Source organism: Phalacrocorax carbo, chromosome 2, assembly GCF_963921805.1.
Source record: "Phalacrocorax carbo chromosome 2, bPhaCar2.1, whole genome shotgun sequence".
Lineage (NCBI taxonomy): Eukaryota > Metazoa > Chordata > Aves > Suliformes > Phalacrocoracidae > Phalacrocorax > Phalacrocorax carbo.
Window position 1 is genome coordinate 159,572,671 of NC_087514.1, and position 23,921 is coordinate 159,596,591.

General features: G+C 42.4%; 1 protein-coding gene across 3 annotated transcripts in view; it reads right to left on the reverse strand.

Annotated features, from left to right (window-relative positions):
* Positions 1-23,921, reverse strand: part of DPP6 (dipeptidyl peptidase like 6) — a 576,690-nt gene that overhangs the window by 331,759 nt on the left and 221,010 nt on the right. The window lies entirely within an intron of this gene.

The window sequence follows — 23,921 nt, forward strand, 5'->3', positions numbered from 1 at the left end:
ACCTGAATCCTTAATGTCTCTGGAAATTTGCAAAGATGCAACTAATCTGCAAAACAATAAACATACAGTCAAACCCGGCAATGAAAAGTCTGATGACATAATAGGCATGCAGCAGGACAGCTTGTCCGCAAACATCAGAACTAGCTGCTTGTAATTTATTTGTTACCATTGCAATCTTTCACACAGGCTAATGCATATTTTTCACTCACCCTCCATAATTTTTTTAATCTCTTCACTCTGGACAATTTGGATTTGTTCATCTCTGATGTCTGCAGGTCAAATATGTATCCTATATGGCTGTAAAAATATTCTACAACCAGTCGGGTGCCTAAAACAGTAGACTGATAGACATTCTTGAAAACAGAGGCACTCCCTGGCTTTTAATGCTGCTTCCAATAACCACACTGTTCACAGCTCAGCATAAAGTAACCAATAGCCAAACATGACATTAAAAAAAAAAAAAAAAACCACAACAAAATCCCTCCTTTGAGATCATAGAGGGAGAAGTCTTGATCCATCCAATACTTGATTTAGGTCAGTGAAAAAAAAAAAGATGCTATTATGTCAGCCGCCCAACTTTAAGATGACTTGTGAGCTGACAGTCACGGCACTTTAAAGCACTGTCATGATGGGTCTTTACAAAGGGATTGTTTTAATCCCACATTAAAGAAAAAAAAAGCTGCTTAAGATGTATGGAAATGACCTGATATTACAAAATGTCTGCGATGTGCTGCAATGGAATGATGCTGACAAATACTTCATGTAGCGTTTCCTACTTTATTTTTGTGGTTAGGATGTGAGGTTCATGTGATGGCAGGAGTGTGCATACCTGTAATTCCTCCCAAATGATTTTTAACCCTTTATCCCTTTTTAAATGAAAAATAAAAAATCCTATAAAATAGAAGTCTCAGAGATGCTAATTTTCAAGGTTCCTGAAAATCAATGAATGACTCAAGAAATTGTACCGATTCTTATTCTAAGGGAAAGGCAGCAGGGAGAGAACCTGTCCAGGAGGGAAATCCCATGGAAAGTCCCAACCACGAAAAAAATTTTTATCACAGTTCATGTTATCCAGCTCACAATTCGCTGTAAGAGAGAAGATTCATTTGGTTTTATTGTTCATAGGTCTGTGTTTTTTATGTTCCCTTTCATAATTTCAGGAAGTGGAAAAAAAGTTTGTTTGACAAACACTATGATTTATTATGGGCAGCTAGAGCTCCAAATCTGACCACCTGTGGTGCTGTGGTGTGCAATGAGCCTTCTCTACAGACGTGACTATGTAGAGGACACCCTTTCTAAGTGTCAGCTCTGATTGAATGCCTGGTAGTGTAACAGCCCAGGTGGCTGGAAGGCAGTCTTTCAGCAGATATGTAAAAGGGTTTTGCTTTGAATATCTGGTTTATAGTGTGGCGCTCTCCACAAGAGCTGGAGGGGAGACCACCACTTTCTCACGTGAATTATGCTACTTTCTTTGTCACATTGTGCTACCCTAGACAGAATCACAGAATCACAGAATCACAGCATGGTAGGAGTTGGAAGGGACCTCTGGAGTTCATCTCGTCCAACCCCTCTGCCTGAGCACACCCAGAGCAGGGGGCACAGGAACGCATCCAGGTGGGGTTTGAATGTCTCCAGGGAAGGGACCCCACAGCCTCCCTGGGCAGCCTGTGCCCCTGCTCTGGCACCCGCACAGGGAAGACATTTTTCCTCATATTCAGGTGGAACCGCCTGTGTCCAACTTGTGCCCATTGCCCCTTGGCCTGTCATTGGGCACTGTTGAAAAGAGTCTGGCCCCATCCTCTTGACACCCACCCTTCAGATATTTATAGGTATTGATAAGATCCCCCCTCAGTCTTCTCTTCTCCAAGACCTTTATCTTGTTGTTATGGCATCACAAAAATCTTTCCTTCCTGTCTTCAAATACCGTGCAGTGTGCACTTGATCAGATTACACTGCATATAAGGCCACGTTTGATATTACCAATGCAGCCCTTATGAAACTTGCCCTCTCTTTCTCTGCAAAGAAAGGTCTCAACAGAAATGCTGTGGGTCTGAAACCGCAAGGTTCTACTTGTGCAATGTGTTGTTACTTACACAGCATAGCAAACCCCTTATTGGGGATGTGCATTGACCAGCAATTCAGGACTTGACTCGTGCTTTCAAATGGTCATGAGATGTTTCACTAAATGTAAAGTTCCTTTTCAAACGTAGATACCAAATTCATTTGAGTCCGAGAGCAGTTATGCACCATTTTCAGAGGTGACAGACTGGTCCTAGGGATATATTTGCTCATTTTATTCTCACATTTGATGTCAAAGTCCTAATATTCCACTAGGAGCATTCCCAGTTATTTTAATGGCAGTAGAATCTGGCCTTTGTTTAATAAAGACTCATGTCTTGTTTTTATCCAAAAGGACTAACTATACCTCATTACATCTTCTGTAAGCGCTTCATCCCACCTCAGTAAGCAGCTTCTCTAACAACAGTATTCCAAACTTTAATTTTTCAGACTTAATTTTCAGTCACTCTGACAGTAGGTTCTTAGTCTGCCTGCTACTGAAAAGACAGATACTAATATTTAAAATTCTTTAGCATTTATTGTTAGTTAGATTAGTTTACAATTAGTTAGATGTAAGAGAATTTCTAGAAACACCCCTTCTTGATGTTAAGTGGTATCAGTACTGAGGTACGAAGCACTTGCAGTTAAACTAAATGCAGACAAGTGCTGTTACGGGAGCAAACGCACTAACTGTAGATGCAGTTAAGGTGCAGTTGTATGACTTCTGCCTGTGACTGTGCCTCTGACCAAAGCAAGACTGACAGCTCTATGCTAACATGTTGCCTGCCTGGTAAAAGCCGGGTCAGTTATCTCAGTACTGTTCTCCTTTTCCGTATGTTTCCTTGTGCACCACTAGACACCTGCAGCTGAAGATGCAGCTCCAGCGATACCCAAAATGAAATGGAGCAATTCCTTGTACTGGTTCTTCTAAGCACTAGATGAATCTGCTTTACCTTTCTTTGTCCTCAAAAGACGGACATGAGCTTCTGGCTTTACATGGTAAAATAAGTGAAATTGTTCAGGACATGCCTGTCGCTTGGCATGATCAGGGCTTAAAAATAACAGTGCACGCCTAGGCCAAGGTCAAGCCAATCATGAGTCTACCCTGTGGCTTTCTTCTCTGTGGTTTGAATGTTATGGTTAGAAGCCAAGAAAAACGTTTCTTATGAATTAAACCCACTTCAGAATCATTCAAAATGCTTTCACCAATTTATGGGCTTTTGAGATTGTCATCTGCTGAAAAGTGGCTTCCAGCACATTTTTACCATGGTTTCAGGATAAAATCCTAATTTGTAAACAAACTGATGTAGTTCATTCACTACGCTCATTACACTGACAGGCGTACTTCAGGAAAATAGCTTCTCCCTAGACTTATAATGTCTGAAGTCCACAAATGTCAAAGCACTGGCATTTTCAGGATGTCTCTACTAAGGTGAGGGAGCTGGAGGAGGTCGGACCAGAGCCCAGCGATTCATGATCAAATCACTCTCTCAAATCCCCCAATTCCTTTCCATAAATTCTGACCTCAACACAAACCTCCTTAGAGCAAGTATAAGGTGTCAGTCTAATTCCTGTCCTCTCTTCATTAAACTGTAGAACTTCTCCTACAAGAGCTTTGTAAGAAACAGAGTCAGATGAAGGGAAATAAAAACAGATACAAAAAACTCCTATTGACTTTTTGTAAAAAAAGAAACAGAACATATTGGACATGAAATCTATCAAATTCTCCTCAAGTTTTTACAGATCATTCTTCAATATTAATTTTCTCCGTTTGGCTGCCTTGGTGAGTTGCACATTAACACGCTCTTTGTGCCATCCAGAAATAACTGCTGCTGTGGGTTTTGCTGCTTTGCTTCCAGTAAGGTGAGATGCTCAGCTTTTGCACAGTAATTTAATTAAACATAATGGAGTAAAATCATCCCAGAATATTCACAGCAAGCTCAAATTCTCACCTTACATGCATTTACTGAGAACAATAGCGCTCTATGTGTGTTCTTGTAAGTATAATAAGGTTCCTATAGGAGATCTCAAATTAACAGAGGAGGAAGAAAATTTGATTGCACTAATCGATTACAGGATTATAAACCACCGGTGTGGACAGCAGTGAAAAAGAAGACTGTAATGCAAGGAGTTATTGGGAAAGCCTTTACTTTCCAGTAAAGACTGAGAAATATTAGTAGGAAATCACAGAGTACTGCTGATACCTCAACTGGATAGCGGGGCGGGTACAATTTTGGTCACTCATATTTGTGAGAAATGAAAGCCGAACTGGAACAGACACAAATAACGGCTGGCAGATCTGGGGAATGGAGAACCTGTCATGTGAGAGGAACTACAGGAGTCTAATTAAAGTAAGGCTAAGAGAGGGTATGACTGCCATCTATAAATACACCGGGGAAGGAAACAGAAATGGGGAAGAAGAGCTATTTAAACCCAACGTCAACACCAACACCGGACAGATGTCTATAAACAAGAAAGGACAAATGTAAGGTAAAAATCAGATGATGGTTTGTGACCATCTAACTCTAGGATACTTTCCTAATAAGAATAGAAAGGAAAAAATGTTACACAATTCTAAGATAACAGTTTAGTAGTTTATGAGTGGGACAGAATGATAGACTGCCTGCAGTATGAGGGGTGCAAACTACCCTGAAAAGCTGCTAACAATTTCCTAGTCCTCTGAGCAGCTGGCAAAAATGAAGTTGAGGCAGCTGCTTCAGGAGAGCTTTTCTAATGCAGCAAGTCATAACACAATCGTGAAAAAAACTACCAAAATACATATATCTACCACAGGGGGAAAATCTGGGAATATATACTAGTGACAAAGTATAATTGGGCTTTCTCTGCTCAGGTGAAGGATCCACAGAAGTCTTATTTCAAGCAAGCTCGTGACGTCCCGCACTGTTCTCTCATCTGACAGAGATGTATCCTGGCCACGGTGCTCTCATGAGGGAGTTAGACACACAGCTTTGCACGCTGGACCTGATGCTCAGCTGCGCTGTGAGCACCAGCTATGACTCTCTTCTCCTGGCAGGCATACACTGCCCCATGAAGTGGTCTTAGGACTGCTCTAACTTTCACCATCTATCCATGTAAGCCCATGGGTCCATATGCCACCAGACCATTACCTGCTTATCAGGTCATGATCTGATCATAGCCCTGCGCTGGGGATCAGTCACAACAGCCAAGTTCAAATTCGGAGCTGCCCAATTTCAGGAACGTACCAAAGGACAGCATAGCTGAAACCTTACCTTCCTCCAGAATTAGATATCACCGTGCAAGCAAATTAGATGCACATGGTGCATTCACACTGCAAATCACATCTGAGTTTGAACCTTTCCTTTTAAAGCCAACTCAGCTCATGTTTCAGCTGGTTGGATCCCCAGCTGAAGGCACAGGACCCTCTTGGTTCACAAATGTGACAACACTCAAACTGGTCTGTTATCAAGTCCAAATGTGTCATCCCTAGCCTAGGGTTTATCATCATATGAATGCTTTTATTTTAACAGCCTCCGTCTGCCATTAAAACTTTTCCTGGATTCCTGACTGAACAGGAAGAAGCAGCTACTTAGTTGTTTGAACATACCCCATCATTATTAACGGGAGGAATTTGGGGGACAACATGATTTCTCTAACAGCTAACAGAACCAATATCTGCACAATACCATGGTGATACCTAAGGTAGAAGATGCAGAAATTTCAGACAGGCAAAGCGAAAAAAACCAAACCAAACAATAGTTGAAAGCTACAGAGAGGAAAAGATGGCAATCTGTAGTCCTGTTTGCTCTCATGACGTTCTCATGAGTGAGAGGGCCAGAAGCACACACTGACTCCAGTCAGAGCTCATGACCTGTCTCGGGAAATGGGTATGGTGCCTAAAGCCACAGTCCCAACGAATGGGCGGGATAAATGAAAAGCTGAATGCATGGAGAAAAACAGACAAAAAAAAGCCCAAACCCACCAGTATTATTGCAACAAGAGCAGCACCTTCCAGAAGTAAAAGGAGGGGAACTGAAACACCCAACTCTCCACCTTATTTCATGAAAATCCTGTAATGGCTGAGGCTTGGACACACATGCATGCATGGAGCACTGTGATGAAAACGGGCACAACCAACCAGCGCTACAGTGACCGGTAGATGCTGTGTCCAGCTCTGCCCAGAGGGAGTTGTGGCTCATGGTCAGAAGCCTGGAAAGAAAAATTTTCACACCTAGACTTTCCCCTATCTCTCCAGCCTGAGCAGCTCATTGTTGTCCCGAAGATGACAGCAGCTTTTGGTCAAAACCCAGACAACTGAAGTGTTCCGTTCTTCCCTTGCCACCAGGACTGGTTGTACTCAGTTTGCCACGGACTGCACTGATTCTGCTGCGTGCTTAGAAGCAGGGCTTTGCATGGCAACCTTTGCCTGTTTGCAGCCATGAGACAAGTCACCCCGAAACACTATTTTCCTGCTGACCACTACCATCAGGAGGCTAATGAACAACATGCCCACTGCCAACCCCACATTGCCCTGTAAGGCAGTGCCCATGTGAGCTACAAAGATGGCTGTTCATGAACTCCTGTTCACTTGACTTCCATAACATTAACAGACAAAACCAGGAGATACTTTTAATGACACTACTCCCTTAAACGTGAAGCACGCTGCAGTGTGCGACCCCCTCAGTTTTGCCAGTGCAACTGCTTGTGGGGTCACGCTGTGAGGTGGATCAGAAAATTCATCTTTTTTACCAGGTCATTTTCAAGGCAGGTCAGTTCACTTATCAGCACATTGATCTGGTTCACAGCACGGCTGTGCAAGCGGTTATGCTGGCAAGCTGAGGACAAGCAGCTCCCTTCGCCGGCATTACCTTCCAGCCCTTCACGCTGGGAGCTGCAGTGAACTTCTGAACCTGCTCCCCACTCCTTGGAAACACCAGCCATCGCAGGGTGAGAATCAGCTGTGTGCAAGCAAAAAGCACTGGGAAGAAGTCACAGTACAGCAGTGTGAAAGTACTGAAGATCGTTAGCAGGAGGAGATAATGTATATTTAATGGTCTCTACTATTTGCATATATATTAACTCACATGAACACTTCAGCCGCATCCATGCACTGTGCTAGAGAAATATAAAAGGAAAAAAAAGTCCTTCTTCATGTATGACTGTGCACACTTGCAGACGTGGAGCCTTTGCAAAAAGTAGCACCTATTGCTTAGTTATTCAAAGCCACACTCAGTGGCTATTTCCAGTCTGCAGGAAATGTGGGAGAGAAGCCTTGAAAGCAGCATGTGCTCCGGGTGGAACAAAATACTCCGAGACAGACTGCCATCACCACTGTCTGTCACAAAATGCCCCATTTGCTGCAGATTTGACACTTTTTGCAAGCAGTCTCTTCATCAAACTCAGCTACACAGATTGTAGCGTTCCAGTATGAGGCATTTAATAGGGTCCCCTTCTCTCTATTGCATATGTTTTGAGTGTCAGCATATATAAAAGCTGTTGAACTCAGAGAAGAAAAAGCAACAACATTCTCACATCTCCACCAGTGTATTTAGAACATGGCATCCAAGATACCCAATGCCTTCATGAAATTCAGTCCCAAGAGGCAAAACCTTCTTACTCATATTTAAGGTAAATATAGTAAAAAATTAATCAGATTTTTAAATTTTGTTTTCTAAATCAACCACCTGAAAACTTCCATTCTCACCCATGTGGCAGTTTTACAGCAACAGTGATTCCTGATTTGTGCCACTGGGTTCATTGGGAAGGAAGTCCCGGCTCTTTCACCAGCAGCACCAGCGTTACATGACATGTTGTTGCATTCAGGAGCCCAATGTCTTGAACTTCTGGACTGCAGAACCAGAAGCAACAGAGACTGAGGGCTGTGAGATCTCCTGTACAGTCTGAGAGATATCTGAGTGAACCACTCTTCTTGCTTGGGAGCAAGAGGCCTACGAAAGTGAGCAGGAGAGAGAAGTGGATAAACAGAAGCACAGACAGAAACACAAAAGACAGGGCAAGCCTCAACTACCTTGACAGTATATTAAGAGGCTAAATTTATTGCAGATATCCAAATAGGCATAGACAAGAGATCTGGAGTCTGTGGGAAGATGTGCTTGTCTGAGTTACCAGATCTCTCCGAGCATCTCAGCTTTCCAGGTACCCTGCAGCTGGGGCTGCCCAGAGGAGCAGTAATACTCTTAGGACAAGCAGCTCCAGGGCTGTCCTCCACTGAATTTCTGTAGTTCACAGAATCACAGAATCACGGAATGGTGGGGGTTGGAAGGAACCTCCAGAGATCATCTCATTCAGCCCCCCTGCTTGAGCAGGCACCCCCAGAGCAGGGGGCACAGGGCCGCGTCCAGGCGGGGTGTGAATGTCTCCAGGGAAGGGACCCCACAGCCTCCCTGGGCAGCCTGTGCCCCTGCTCTGGCACCCGCACAGGGAAGGAGATTTTTCTCCTATTCAGGTGGAACTTTCTGTGTTCCAACTTGTGCCCGTTTCCCCTTGGCCTGTTGCTGGGCACTGCTGAAAAGAGCCTGGTCCCATCATCCTGACACCCACCCTTCAGATATTTATAGGTATTAATAAGATCCCTGCTCAGTCTTCTCTTCTCCAGGCTGAACAAACCCAAGTCTCTCAGCCTTTCCTCACAAGAGAGATGCTCCAGTCCCCTGATCATCTTGGTAGCTCTCCGCTGGACTTGCTCAAGGAGTTCCACGTCCTTCTTAAACTGGGGAGCCCAGAACTGGACACAGCACTCCAGATGTGGCCTCACTAGGGCAGAGTAGAGGGGGAGGATAACCTCCCTCACCCTGCTGGCCACAGTCCTTCGACTCAGAGTTCAACTGAGCTCAGAAACCAGGACACTGTATACCTGTCCTACATATAACAAAATACAGTGAATTACATTCCATTTTGTTGTAAGAAAGTCCTGATTCTCTGAAATAAAGTTAAAAAAAAAAAACAACTTACAAAGTATGGGTAGAGAGTTAAGCCATTCCTGTCAGGTATTTGTCCAGCTCCAGTTTAGAAAATTCCACTGATGGAGACCTGACAATCTTTGTAGGCAATCTATCCCAGCCTCTACAGCTAGAAAGGTAATTTTTCAAGCTTGTTATTCTACACCATGCCTACACAAGACCTAGGGATAGTTTTTCCCTCTTTGCAATTACTCTTTAGATAAATAAAAACTGTCACTGTGTGTCCTTGTGAGGGAAGGCATTAAACAATACCTGGTTTTACACTTTACAAATTAATCTTCCATCCATGGTGTAATATTCATTGTCAGACCTGCTAACACATTCTTTTATAAAGGCAGTTTCAGTTTCTCTCTTTTATTAGGTACAGATAAGGATTTCTACACAGTATTTAATGGTGTGTTGCTCTTTGGGGGAGTGTGGTTTGCCTTTCTGTATTATGTTGCTCTCTGACGTTGATTGCTGATACAATACTGTGCCTTGCAGTTTTCTGCTTTTGTTTATGCATCCTGTGTAGGCCTAGGTTGTTAGGAACGGCAATGGGCTTCCAGCCCTGGTATTATGTCCATTATTGTTGCTCAGCCACCTAAAGTCAATTTGTCCCCCATCATGGGAGATAAAGATTTGTAAATTGAAAGCTCGACAAAATAAACCTAAAGAAAATATATACCAAGCTACTTTCTACCACTAAGAATATAACTTGAATTTTAGATAACCAAATACTGAATTATAAAAAACATAGAGATATAAAGCAACTAGGACAAACACAGACTTAGTACCTTCGGAAGACACCAGACTTGGAGGAGGCAGGTAACTCTCTGTACATCTAGCTATTGTGCAACCATCTCCTCAGGGTTTTTCCACCTCCTTTAAAGGACAAACACTACAAGGGAAATAGAAGCCCAATCACTGCCTCTGTTCAGACAGATTTTTCATGTGAAGTCTCCACCAAAGTGACCAATTAATGTTAATCCAGAGGGCATTTCGTGTGATCAACCATTAGCGATTCAATCAACCCATTTCATGGCCATCTACTGCTAACACATTTTGATCATTATGAAGACGGATCATTTTGAGCTGCTAGTAAAAGGTAAAAATCTCTTTATCCCACTCCCATAATCATCTAGACTCTGTTAGATGTAATTACTGCCCAGCTGATAAGGGAGACTAAGGAGAGGGGCAGACTGAAATATGTCCCCAAGTGCCTTAAGTATTTTGGATCTTAATTCTTCACAGCCCCTTATCATTCTAAAAATATTAGCTTTGCCACCAAAGGTGGGACTCATTTGGTGAAACACAGGCATCTGCCCTGCAGAGGTCTCTCTCTGAGCTAGTCATCCTGGAGTCCTCTGCAGTCAATGGAGCTGAAGTCAGAGGAGTCACTGACTCCTACAGCAGATGTCTAAACCTGGTCAGAAGAGTCATGACCTAGAAGTGCTGGTACTGCTCTTCTGATTATAAAAGGAGCCTGGGGTGACTAGATCAGATGGAAATGTCTTAGCTTGATTAAAACTAATTCTGCCCCATGAGCCTTCTGAGCAACTCTTTACCTCCAATAAAATCCATTGCGTTGCAACCCTTGCACATTTTTGCACTTAGAGAAGAGGATTTGTGTGTGCATCTGAATGCACACGTGTGTGTGAGGTCAGGAGGAATGATAAACGTGCACAGGGCTGGGTATTGCAGATACCGTTATCCCGCAGGGAAGTGCATTTCTTTGCTTTATTTACTAGAAAGGCAGAAATGCTGGCAGGCTCCTTCTGCCACTAGGCTTCCTAGCAGCTGCCCAACGACCACATCAGAGGTTGGTTAAGGCACTTATAGGGCTCTCTAAATGTTTAATGTTTTATTCCTCCCTTGAAGCATCTGGTATAAGTCACTTCTGGAAACAGAACACTGGACCATATGGAGCATTAGTCTGTGACATTCTGATCTGGTAATTCCTATGTTAATTTTTACAACAATTTAGACAGGTGTTGGCCACGGAGCTCAATCTGAGTCAATTTTATTATAGAAAAAGGACATGTTCCCCCCCTTCCCTTCTTATTGAGAAACTTTTTTTTTTTTTTTTTTTTTTAACAGAGTTTTTCACAGCACAGTACCTGGAGAGAAGAAAGGGGCATTGCAGATTTCAGGAGTCAAGAGCTGGGCTCCCACTGCTACTTCAGACACACAATGAAAAGGGGAATTTTTCTGAATTTTTTCACAGTGGTTATCTGCAGATTCAGCAGATGCCTTTTAAACTTTTTACAAGCTTACGTACTGCATGATATGTACCAGTAAATGCAGTGTTTAGTTGTATTGCAGTCAGCATCATACAGATGCCTGAAGGTTCCCTTATGAACCCCAGTTGTGTTGGCTGGTGCTTAGAGGGATATGGAAAAAAAAGCCTATGTTACAACATGCAATAAGGCAAATTTTTTAGAAATGGTCAGTAATCCCGAGCATATCAGAGTCCAAAAGGTCCAGCACAAGCGATCATACAAGGAACTGATTTTCACTACATTTCTGAATATCAGTTTTCTTTCCATGTTGCACTTAAGATTAAAGTCATCCCAAACTATCAGGCATCATTGAAATGCCACTGCACGATACCAAAGCCTGCTATAAACTGCAGAAACACAGACAGAAGGTTAGGTTGTGCCCCCACTTAAGGACAGTTTGATTGATCAAGGTCAGCTATATATAACACTGACAATTTTACAGCCACATAATTTTCTCTAATTAAACCCCCAGCTTCTATCTAGGTGCACCTCCCCTATGTTGTTTTTGCTTATACATCCTTATGATGCCAAGCTGTGAAAAATTATATGGGTCACATAATCTTGTCATTGTACTGCTCTTACATTAACATATTAATTCCAAACAACATAGAACAAAAACATAAACAAAAAAAAGTAATGACTGAGGTACTGTAGTTAGACTGAATCCTTGCAGGCATTATAGACATTAGCAGTGTAACAAATTATTAGTTCCTCTGAATATCTGGATCTGGCTAAAGAAACTAATGATATAAAACTGAATCATTAGCCTTTGGCAAACTGCCTCAGTTTCTGTTAGAACAGGATGGTACAAGTTGAGAAATTCAATGAGTTTTCTTTTTTTTTTTAAATAGCACAGGAAAGTAGACAATTTTCCCGTTAATTTTTATAAAATGAATAAGGCCTGAAAATACCCAGTAGAAACAGATTTGTTGTTTTCCAGCTGAGTTCATGAAGGATTCCCTGTTGCTGTATGGCCTTCTAACATACATACTATGATTGCACTCAGAGGTCGATAGGAAAATTCATATGCCCTTTTTTTTTTGGCCAGTTTTTGTTCCCTTAAGTTACAGTGATGAAATGTCGAAGTGGTGACTTTGCCAATGAGTTTCACAGGGCTGCACCAGCAACAACATATTTGTCACCGCTTAAATGGAGTTTGCTGCGTGCACTTACACTGGGGTGGGTTTGTAGTGATAAGGCATTGCATTGAGTGGAAAGGACACAAAGCTGCATCGCTACCGGTGACATAAGGCATGCAGCCAACCTTCCCGTGTGATGCTGTAGAGGCACAGCACAGCACTCTGGAGCAACCAGAGGCAAAAGCTACCCTCGTACCTGACACGCAGAGCCCAAAGAAGCCAAGCTTTAGGGGCAAGAGGTTTCGGCCATCTCTGTATGCCTTATGAAAGAGGGACTCATTGCTCAGAGAGCTCAGAGTGAGTATATTATCTTGCTGAAATGACTCTTTTTCAGCTCACCCCTCACATCTGTGTGGCCTCTCTTCCAGAACAAGCATTTGCTAGAATTGTTTTTCTGCTTCACAATATAAACCAGTTGGACTAAACCCAGTCTTGTGAGAGTGCATCTGCACAGGGGAATGGCATCCAAGAGACTGTTTATCTCAGAAATGTCACTTGGAGAATTTTTTTGTGTTACCTGAATAGCCAAGTGTCTGATTTGCACTGAATTGAATATTTTGACTGTATTTTTTCACATAAAGAATTAAAGTAGATTGAAATAAAAGCCTGAACAAATACAGTCTCATACAGTGGGTTCACAGACTCCATAACAAGCCCCCAAATCAGCTGTTCCAGCAATGGAAGCATCTGTGGGTGGGGAAAGGGCAGAGGATGCACACACACACACACAGAGCCTGTATTTGGCAAAAAAACATTCATATCAAGGGGTATGGAAAATTCAGTTCTAGGACTTTCTGCAAAATATGGCATAAAGTTTCTGGTTGCCTTGACATGCCATCCCATACCTCCCCAAAACCACGTTTGCACAGGAAAGAACAACTGAGGCAGCAGTGTGGGGCTGCTGTGCCTGAGGGCAGGAGGTAACCTGCCAGGAGTGCTGCTCTGGGGGTAATAAATGTCCAGGTTGGGATGTGCTGGGTACCCTCGGGAAGCACGGGACTGAAGACTCTACGGCTGTCTCTACCTAAGCCTTCCCACAGAGCAGGGAGGGAGAGGAGGCTGAGGGAGAAGAAATTTATGAGGAGTGATAGGAAGACAAGCCTGGAGCTGAAAGGTATGGGATAAGAAAGATCCTCTTAGAGCACATCTGAGGAGATTGAAGGCCAGGGAAGAAAGAAATAGAGAATCTCAAGGAAGCAGTGATAAAGCAGCCTGGTGAGAAGGATATGAATAAGTGAAGGTTATGGGAGGGGGAGGTTGCTGAAAGGCGAAGACAGGTGCCAAGAGGAAAGACACCTGGTCCTGACAAAGTGAGGACAGGCAGAAGAAATGTTGCTATCTGGGACAGAGTAGCTCCCAAAATAGAACATCATCTTCTCCCCTATTTAGAGTAAGAAATGGCGATTCCTATCTATAGACATGTTTTTAAAACTTCCACATTTTTTCCTTTTCTTCCCCCCTGCTGCCTCCATCAAAACTTTCAACTGTTTGAAGTCACAATAAGAAAGTTCAAGGCTATGCTAACATTCACGTGGAAAAATTAATCCTTTGGGAGGGGGGGTAACGCACATTTGTAACATTGCCTTCACCTGCACACTGGGGCCAACATTTCCGTGGGATGAGAGCTATCTCCTCCTAGCTGAAGTGCTTGTGAAGGTCACTGAAGTTCAAGGAGCAATCCATTAGTTAGAAAGGCCTGTTTTGGAAGAGTTCTGGCTGTTTTGTCAAGACAGATGATTTTTTTCTGAACTGATTTCTGAAAGGAATAAGCCTTTGAGAAAATCATTAATTCCATCCTGAATACAATGAACAATAAGGGGAACAAAGAAAAGGCAACATCCTGCTAAGTTCTCTGAAAGGATATAGATTTCATTTTTCTTAAAAGATAATATCCGAAGCATTACTAGGCAATTTTTACCACTTCTGTTGATTTTTACAAGTGTCAAAAGATGGACGCAATCTATTCAGTATGCAAATGGGATGATTAAAAAAAGCTTCCTTGTTGGGTCTCTTGGCCAGTTTGTTTCTTTGAAGCTGCCACTCTTCTGTTGCCACTGGAATTTAATCAGCTAGTACAAGATTTTGGGAGCTCTTGTGTGTCCGTCAGAGATAAAACTGAAGTGGTGTCACCAATTCAGGCAACTTTCAGTGAGAAAGAGGATCCTAAGAGAGATCAGTTTTGTCACTGGAAACTATAGACCACACTGCTCTTCCCCTGTAAGTGATGAGTTTGAGAATGGTTCAAAAAACCATGGCACATCTATGCTCTATTTAACCCCCAAATTTACACTGCATACAAATCACTGGACAAGCAAATACGTGCTCAGGTTGGATTCAGTTAGGGGAGTTCTAGAGCCTACTAGGAGAAAGCGGACATGGGCTTCTCCAAAGAGCTTGCACAGCCCATGATACATGGAGGTAACATCAGATAGCAACGTTAGCCAGATAAACTGCGTGACTCCCTACCTAGAAGGACTTAACACCAGAGCTTTGCAGACAGCTGAGATATAGCCACTTGCGTCACAGCAAAGTGGCTTTATGAAGCCTGGAGATGGGGTGTTGTGATCTCCCAAGCTCAGCCCAGGGCAGAGGCAGGAGGCAATGCTTGGTCTAGATTTGAAAAATGAAGAGTCAGAAGAATTTCTATGTATGGTTGCATCTGTCAGCCCCCAGTGAGGACCCCGTCGGCAGCCATCACAGCTGAAGTGTGTTTCCCATCCATTGAGAAGGAAATAAAAAGCCTGTTGCTTACAATGGGCTGATGAACAAAATAACCTGTTTTGAAAATATGGACAGCCAGGAGGAAAATCAGGCCAAAAAAATAAAATCATATTTCTTCAGAAGCATTGTGCTAATACAACACTTTCAGTAAAATTAAAAGAAGGGGAAGTATGACAAGGCAGCAAAGCTTGATAAGCTGATATTAACGGCCCTGCCTCTTGTAATGATCAGAGGGGAACTACCTAGACCAGGAGACTTATTAAGTCTTTGAGTAAAAGCAATAGCTCCTTGCAAAAACGAGAGGTTCAATTAAATAATCTGAATGAGATTTTGAAAGTTTGGCCAAGGTACCTTGTCTAAAGGAGACTGCCTCTGAAATGAGCCTCCAGGCCCCAGTGGAATGTGCTTGGCTAAAAGGTAGCAAATTCCATCAAAATCATAGTATTATCATTAATGATGTTACTTTCTGAATTCTGGAGGACGGGGGATAGCCCTTGGCTCAGGAGGACCAGCAGAGAGATTAGCTGAAAAATTACTGCATCTGTCAGAACTGTCAAGCTTCTAAAAATAATGTTTGATGTTTTATTCATATGGGTGAATTACTTAATTTTAAGTCCCTTCATGGTGCTCGGCTTCCAGCATGGCTGGGATTTACCTTCTGCCATCCAAATGACTTGTCTTCGCTCCTTCACATATGCCTCAGAAAGAAATCAGTGAGAAGGCAGAGCTGAAGGGAAACTGAGGCACAGGGGACTGCAGAGGAGTGACAGAAGAGGGTGCAGAATAAACTTTCAGTGTCCTTTCAACACTGACTCTCCAAGCACAATTATTTATTCTAAAACCAGGCAATTTTTTCAAGGTTTTTTTTATTCTTTCTTTCCCGCCCCCCCCCCCCTGAGGTTCAGATATTAGTTTCCAGTGTATAACTAATGCATGAGTTAATACATTTAGTAAGTGACATTTTAATCTACTTTTGGAAGTATATACATGCACCCCGTGTACCTACACCCAATAGCCCCATTCAGTCAGTTACTTATATATTTTCACCTGACCACCAAGAAAGCCAAATGCAATAGCATTGGTTGGCACAATGAGAGATCATTGCAAATTTCTGATAATCCCTTGAATTTTGATCTGCGGGAAGAGTGTGAGAGCTCATTACACATGCCAGACTGTCATCTACTGATTATACATCTTAAATATTAATTATAGCTCCCTGTGTTTATTTTCCTCCCTGGTAGTGCAGTTTTTATAAAGCCTTTCCATTATTACTCACCAGGCCTGGACAGGCAAAAGACACTAGAGGGTCTGTTTTTATTTTGTTTGATATTTTGCTTTTAAACTACTACTTTTGCCCTAGGAATTTCTTCCATTGCCATTAGGATGCTATGAAATTAGGGGCAGCAGGGAATCTCTTTGAGCCTGCAGTTTCAAAGAACACCGACTCTACTGCAGTCATTATTTTCCTTTTTCATTAATAATTGCACAAGTGTTGTACAGATTTGATGAAATATCCACATTCTCATACTTCCTTCAGTATGGGAGAAGCAGTCATATTTTTAGACCAATAAAAACTATTCCCTTTTGATAAGGGTTTAACTATTGGAAAAGAGTGAAAGTAGTGAAGAAGAATAGGTTGGTAAAACCATTGTAAATGAAGAGGAGCATGAAAAAAAATCCAGCTAGCAGAAATGAGATGGAAGTAACCCCGCATCTCAGCTCATCAGAGGCAAAAATGTTTCCAGGGTAAGAATAACAGTACTTCAGGCTGTAGAATAACCTTCCAGTGCATTTCACCCAAAACAACGCTTGAAGATATTTAAGGCAGAAGCGGACAAGACATTGCGCAGCAAGGGATACACAGCCCAGCGAATCTAATAGATATTTTCCAATCCCAATGCTTGATGGTTTTGGCAGAGGAAAAAACCAATTGTTTAAGTAAATAAAATAATTCTCTTACAATGCCAAGCAATAACGCAGCAATTACTAAAGGTCATGACTGTAATTAAACAGCATTATTTATTTTATTTCCAGAGCCTCATTTTCTATTAAGTTAGACACTAACCCAGCCGAGCTAACAGTCACCTTTACCTCCAAATTAAAAAAAAAAAAGATCTTTGAGAAACTTTACTGCCAGAGATTTTAGCCCCTTTTGCTGATGCAGTTTGCACCTTTTCACACAAACAATACATAATACATATAATTTTCAGCAATCTCAAGGTTAAAATTAATTTTCAATACTTGCCTTGTATTTCTAGCTGTATTCTTTCATTTTTTCACTGCATGCATACTCGTCTCCAATCCTACTTGCTTGTCACGTCCTCTAAGTCACATTTTGTTAATGAATCTCATATATTACTGGAAGTACAGACCAAAATCATGATGCTAATTTCTTCCATTTAAAATTCCTCTTTTTAAATGTTGGGATGGGGACTGTTTTCCACCTGATGAGGTGTGCATGCTCATTAGTAGACTCTACTGTATTATCTTGTCAACTGCTACTTCTGACAATCACATTTGTGCTAGTACTGTTCAGGGTCTTGATTCCCATCTCTGTACCTCTTTTTGTTTCCCTAGGGTTTACTTGCAGACTTACATGGAGTTTTGCCCTAGCGCTGCAAAGGTAATTTCTGGGTATGAAATTCACGTCCTCAGCTTCCCACTAAAGGCCGATGAAAAGTCATTACAAATTCACAGTGCAGAAGAGCCTCAGCTAATATGGAAAATACCAAGAAAATGAGTGGAATCGATGGAGCCCCTGAGTCCTACAACATGAGATACATAAACCACATAGCTCCACGCTGCCAAAGCTCCCATCGCTCTGCTCAAGCCAGCAGCAGGGCTTCCAAGGAGGCTGTCAAAGGGCTGTTCCTGCTCTGCATTTTGAACTTCGGCGCTTATCTCAGTCTTCCTTGTGAATTTAGCCCGGAGCTATTTACAAGTGGAACTGATCCAAAGTGAGGATCAAATACCTGCTCTGAACAAGCAGTTCCTCTTTCAGTTTAACAGCCAGCAGTTTGGGCACTGAGCGAGCAGAGATTTCCTACAGATGTTACAGATCAAACTCTTCCCAGAATCACAGTCCTGAGCCAACCTGTTCGTCACAGTGCGGCCCTGTGGTCTTTTCCCTAAAATACATCTTTTTACTCTCCTCTCCTCACAATCATACTCTTCAAACTGTTTTCTAAGTGGTCTCCAGACACAGTGTATTTTAGGCTTATAATCTCCATGTGTTAAAACACATAATTCAGCACAGCCAGAGATGCTGAAACCCTGAATTCTCAGGGACTTGGCTGCAGGGACAGAAAATCAGCAGAGATCATAGAGGAAGAGAGCCAAAAATGTCAGAGATTATGAGATAAGGAGAGAGGTGACGTTGCAGAGATTGCACAAACACACTCAGGCAGTGCAGCCTTCCAGTCAGCCAAAGCTGGGGATGAGGAGTACCTGGCACCTGTGAGCCATACTCCTGGACCAGAGAGAGTAATTGCTCACCTACTCGCACTACAGAGTGAGTGGCATTACACAGCTTTTAGTTACATCAAATACTGCAAATATTATGACTATCATCCTAAGCTATAGAAAAGCCTCCGCTATTTCAAATGTTTGTCTCAGCTAAACTGAACCCTTTGAAGTCTTTGATTCATTATATCTCAGCTAAACTATGGGGACCTTCAGAGACCTCCATGGGCTCAGGCAAGGGGAGAAAATGACAGCTCTGAGTTCCCCCTCTGCTTTTCAACATTCACCCTGTGCAATAGATTTATACAAATTGCAGGATCCAGGACAGCTCAAGAGTTCAAGTTGTGCAACTTGAAATTCCAGTGCATCGCCCTTCTATCTCGTATCTGCATTTCAAATTGTATTTACCAAGTACTTCAAATTTTTCTTTAGAACAGGTTATTAATCTGACACAGGAATTTGCAATACGTGGGCATTCAAATTCCTGCATAGTTTAGCAGATACATCTGACCTTGTTATTATCCTTCCTTTAGGAGATTTATACAGCATTCCTTCTTTGGAATGATCATTAATTAGCATGCCAATAGAAAAAATGAAATTGCCTGCCATCTCCTATGTAAATGCTTCCCCATCTGTTCCTTTCTCATTTTCTCTGCACACACTCTACCAAAGGTAGCTTTAGTTTTTATACTGCTCTTAGAAAATAGCACATTCTTTGTTGTGCAATTTAAATCTGTTAAATTGTGTTGCACTGTGAAATGTGGCTCTATTAAAGTAATATATAGTTTCATGCAGCCTTTCAGAACCTGAGCCAACTCCCAGTGAAGTCGATGGCTGTCCTTTCCTTAGCATCTATGGATTCTGTTTAAGGTCTAAAGAATCAGGTTTTGATATTTTTGTGCCTAAAACTGTAACTAATAATTTTTAAAAAATGTGGCGTGATTAAATCATAACAGCTTATAGCAGGATTCTAGTAACAGGCCAGTCAACTCTACTGGAGTTTCCACATGGCACTGTAGCACCCTCCACAGCTCTTTGCTCTGCTGTGTTAAGACAATCATAGCCTCTTGCTTAGTCAAAAAAACATCTATATGGAAGATTTTTTTAAAAATTGTTAGGGATGTTCAGAACTGACTTTCAGCTGTTACTTTAGCAAATATTTCAGAAAAGGTGGCAACTTTGTGTAGCGAAAATGTAAATGCCGATCTTTCTCCTTGAATTACCTGACAGCTCAGCAGTAAATTATTTAAGGGGAGTCCAGAATAGTTATAGTTGGCAGTGCTGCCAGGGGGCCAACAGAGGTTTGTTGTTCAATTGCCTCCCATCCCAGATGTTTTGGACTGCCCTATGACATACAACGGCAAAAACTTTTCATGGCCTCGGCTCTCCAAGCAGGAAGGGCATCAGAAGTGTTGGCTGACCTCAGCTCTCAGTTCAGAGCAGTAGGGCACGTCTGAGGCGGATCCCTCGATAGTCCTCACTTATCACATCTTGGTGCAGGCCAGGAAGTGGGTCTAGCACAATGAATAGATTCCTTCTGGATGAAATCATACTGGCAGACCCGCTCCAGATGTGCACGTAACACGCTCCAAGTGTCAAGGATAGAATAGAGGTCCAAACCAATGGACTGTGAAGTCCTCCAACATGTACTGAGCACTCATTCCACAACTTTATGTTCTCAAAACACTATGAGCTCATGCAACAACCAGAAGAGCTTCTTGCAAAATGAAGATGTCCAAATGTAGCCCCTTTCATAATTGCTGTCATGTACCAGCCCTCATGGGGCTCTGCAGGCCTATCACACACCTGGATGGCTTGGTGATGCTCTAAGCGTTTCAGTTACTGATGGGAGAGAAGAACCATTTATGGATCATTCTTAGAGGAGAGAAGAGAAGGGACCAGGACAAAAGCTGTCACTTCACTGCGGAGGGAAGCAGGAGGAGTGGTGGCCTTGTGAAGAGTGTGCCCCTCTGCCCCACAAGGTGTAGGGATCATCTGACTTTGCCTCCCTACTGCTCCACAACTCTCGCCCAACCAAGGTGTAGCAGCTAGCAGAGCTCATGTTTCCCCTCCCCTGTGCTCTCCCCTCTTTGCCATTTCCAAGGAAAACACCTCTGCACCAAATGCTTGTTGACCCCATGCTGCCTCCTGAATCTACTGCTTCTCAGATGCATTTTTCTCTTGCAAACAACTTGGGCCCTGGTCCGTGAGGTCTCCTCAGGTCTGTTGAAACAGCAGTTGCAGGCACAGACAGTGCCAAAAAGGACACAGGGAGATGTATTTGGAGAACCCATGCTTGGCCAAAGGAGCGGGGAGACTAAGCCACACTAGGGAGTGTGAGTGTATATTCCTGAGTGTGTGTTCATGTGGGGTTAAAGATGACTGAGGGACTGGGGCAGCAGGGTATGTGCTATATGGTAAGGATATGATTAAATGAGAGGCAGGTTCCATCATTATCCAAGCTGATGACCCATCTGCACAGGGACAATACAGCTTTTCTGACAATAAAGGTAGGGATGCAAAGACCACAGATGACCCTGTCCCTGCTTGGAAAGGTGCGAACATCCTTTTTGAATCTGAGACATTGCCTGCTGATTAGTTTTAGCTGTCATCTTTCCAAGGAGCCACACTCTGTGAGGAGAATGAGGCACCTGAATGACATGAAACACTGTGGTGTCATTTCTAAAACAAAATTATTTTGACTGGTTTTCAATCAGAATGCCATATTTGGATGTCCTTTAAAAAGCAGACATATTTTTCAGGGGCATGGAAGAGAGGGAGGTCCAACCCAAGGACGCCAATACCCATTGCATTTAAAAGCAATGATTTTCAATTCCAACATTATCATAAATGTTTCTGATGTGGGAGCCCAAGATTTTGACTCCCTGACTGCTCGTCCCTTCCCACCTGGGAACTGAAGCCTTGCATGATCAACCCAGCGTGTGCAGGGAAGAGCTTTCCTTTGAAGTGTGGTTGTGAGCTGTATCTTTGCTTTAGATTTCATCTTTATTTCAGGTTTAAAACAGTTTCCTGCTTACTTGTGTTCAACAAAGTTTTTCATCACATTTCCCATGAATTTTCTGGACATGGAATTTTAAAATGTAATTAGCCAAATATATTATCAAGTTGTCTTACTCATAAGTATCAAATAGTAACATAAAAGAAGCATACGCTGTTGTGGTTCTCCAACTGGGTGCCAGATGGCAATGCTAAGATTCAGACAGACTCTGTGTTAGAGTGGGTTGGGAAAATACCACTCAAATAACTTGTTCTTTGCAGTAGGAAACACGATTTCCAGAAAAATCAACATTTTCCATGGAAGACTTCTGCTCACATATTTCAGTTTTTCATATCTGCACTACTGAAATGCAATGTTTTGGTTTGTCAAAATGCAAACATCTTCATCTGGGTTAACTATACCCTGGTCTGTTGTCATCCTGAGCTGCTGGAATGCTCTATTTGTCATAGCTCAGGGGTCTGGTAGCCCCGCTTTTATTACAGACCTAGTCCTCGGGTGTCACAGTCTTGGCTATGGTTGATATGAGCAAAACACCCACCTAACACCACACGCATGCACGTGTCCTCTATGCACCAAGGATGTGCCTGGGCACAGGATGGAGCACATGGCCTCTGAACAGTGTGTTCAGTAACACGTTTGAATTAAATCAGTGCAACCATCTCAATGCATTTAAGCATCTGAAACAAAACTGGCTTAAGGACACTGAGATATTTCCCTTCAGCCAAACAAAATATCTTGCATGTCAAATCAGAGATATCAGAGATCCTCATTTTCCAACCAACAGACCCAAGAGAATGGGAAGATTCTCCAGTGTTCATACCTCCAGATAAGACAAGGTGTCCTCCTGGATGACAAACCGCACATATTGCAAAGTTTGACCCAGAGGTAGGTGAAATTTAAAAAGAAAGATGATCTTTTGTGAATTTAAACCCTATAAAACATAAGAACTTGAAAAGCAGTGCGCATACAAAATAAGCCCAAACTGTGAACTGTAAATGAAAGCTTTTGTAACAAGGTTTACAAGGTAACCGTGACTATTCCAGGATGACATGTGGCAGACACAATGACATGACTTCCAACCTTTGATCATAAATCTGACACCTCCAGGCCAGCCAGCTTACCTTGTCTGGTACCCGGCTCATTAGGCTACTTACTAGCACGCTATCCGAACCTGGATTATCTGAATTATGTGAATCTGGACTGGGATTGTTTTGTCATGACAGCATGGCATGATCTCTTCATTTATTAACAACAGTTCAATGATTTTGCGTTTCCTGCCATTTTGAAGCCTGCTGCAGGGTTTGTGCACGGTTCTGCCTGCCTTTCCCCATGCAATCTCTGCCTCTCTCACAGGTAACATTTCCCTAAAAGTTTAAGACCTCATTCATCTTAATTTTTAATTTCTTGCAAGCTCTGGTTTTCCAGACTGAACAGAGACGCTCTGTCCACTCCATACGCAAACAATGTCGCACCAGGTTTCTCCTCTTTCTTATCAATGTTACAAGAAAGGAACTTTCTGCTGCTGTTCATTATCATTTTCAGCAGCTGACTTAGAAGCTTAGAACTTTTCTTGAGTGTTTAGCCACTTCCATTTTCCCTTCTCCCCTCCACAGGCACAATGTTTTGTTTTGAATAAGAAAGATCAGCACAGAGTCTTTGTGATTTCAAAAACATTTCAAAAAAGTCCCTTATATTTCATCTTCAGTCGCTCTCGCCAAAGGCAACACTGGAAACTTCATGGAAGGCGTTCCTGTTAAGTTCTTAAGAATAACTTTCGTTTAATGTTACGTCCCATTTCTTCCTATCAAAGCAAAGAAGAAAAGGTTTTCATTTTGCAGTGAATGAGTTATATTTTTATAATAGACTGATCAGAAAATGAGTCTGCATTCTAGCATAGTTCTGTTCTGTGTATCCTTGATTTCCTAAAGTCCTTTACTTGGAGAACACAGGAAGTCTGACCTCCCCGTCCCTCCAAGCTGGCTGCAGCTGTGACACACCACTGTGCGTCTACACAATGCAATGCAGCTATGAACACGCATTCTGCATGCAGAGGTACAAATGTGTTGGGACACCGCTCTTTATCCTACCCATACAAATCTCCACTTTCCTTTTCACCCCTAAATACATGCACCTTCAGTAGCTTTGGACCCTGGAATTCTCTATCCCATAAAGCAGCCTGCTTTCAACAGCTTGTTCTCAACAAAATAAAACAAATAAGGATGGAGTTACTGAAATTTCTGTATTCTCATATAAGTAGAACCAATTAGTTTGATTTGCCAAAGTATGGGGAACATCAAGTAAT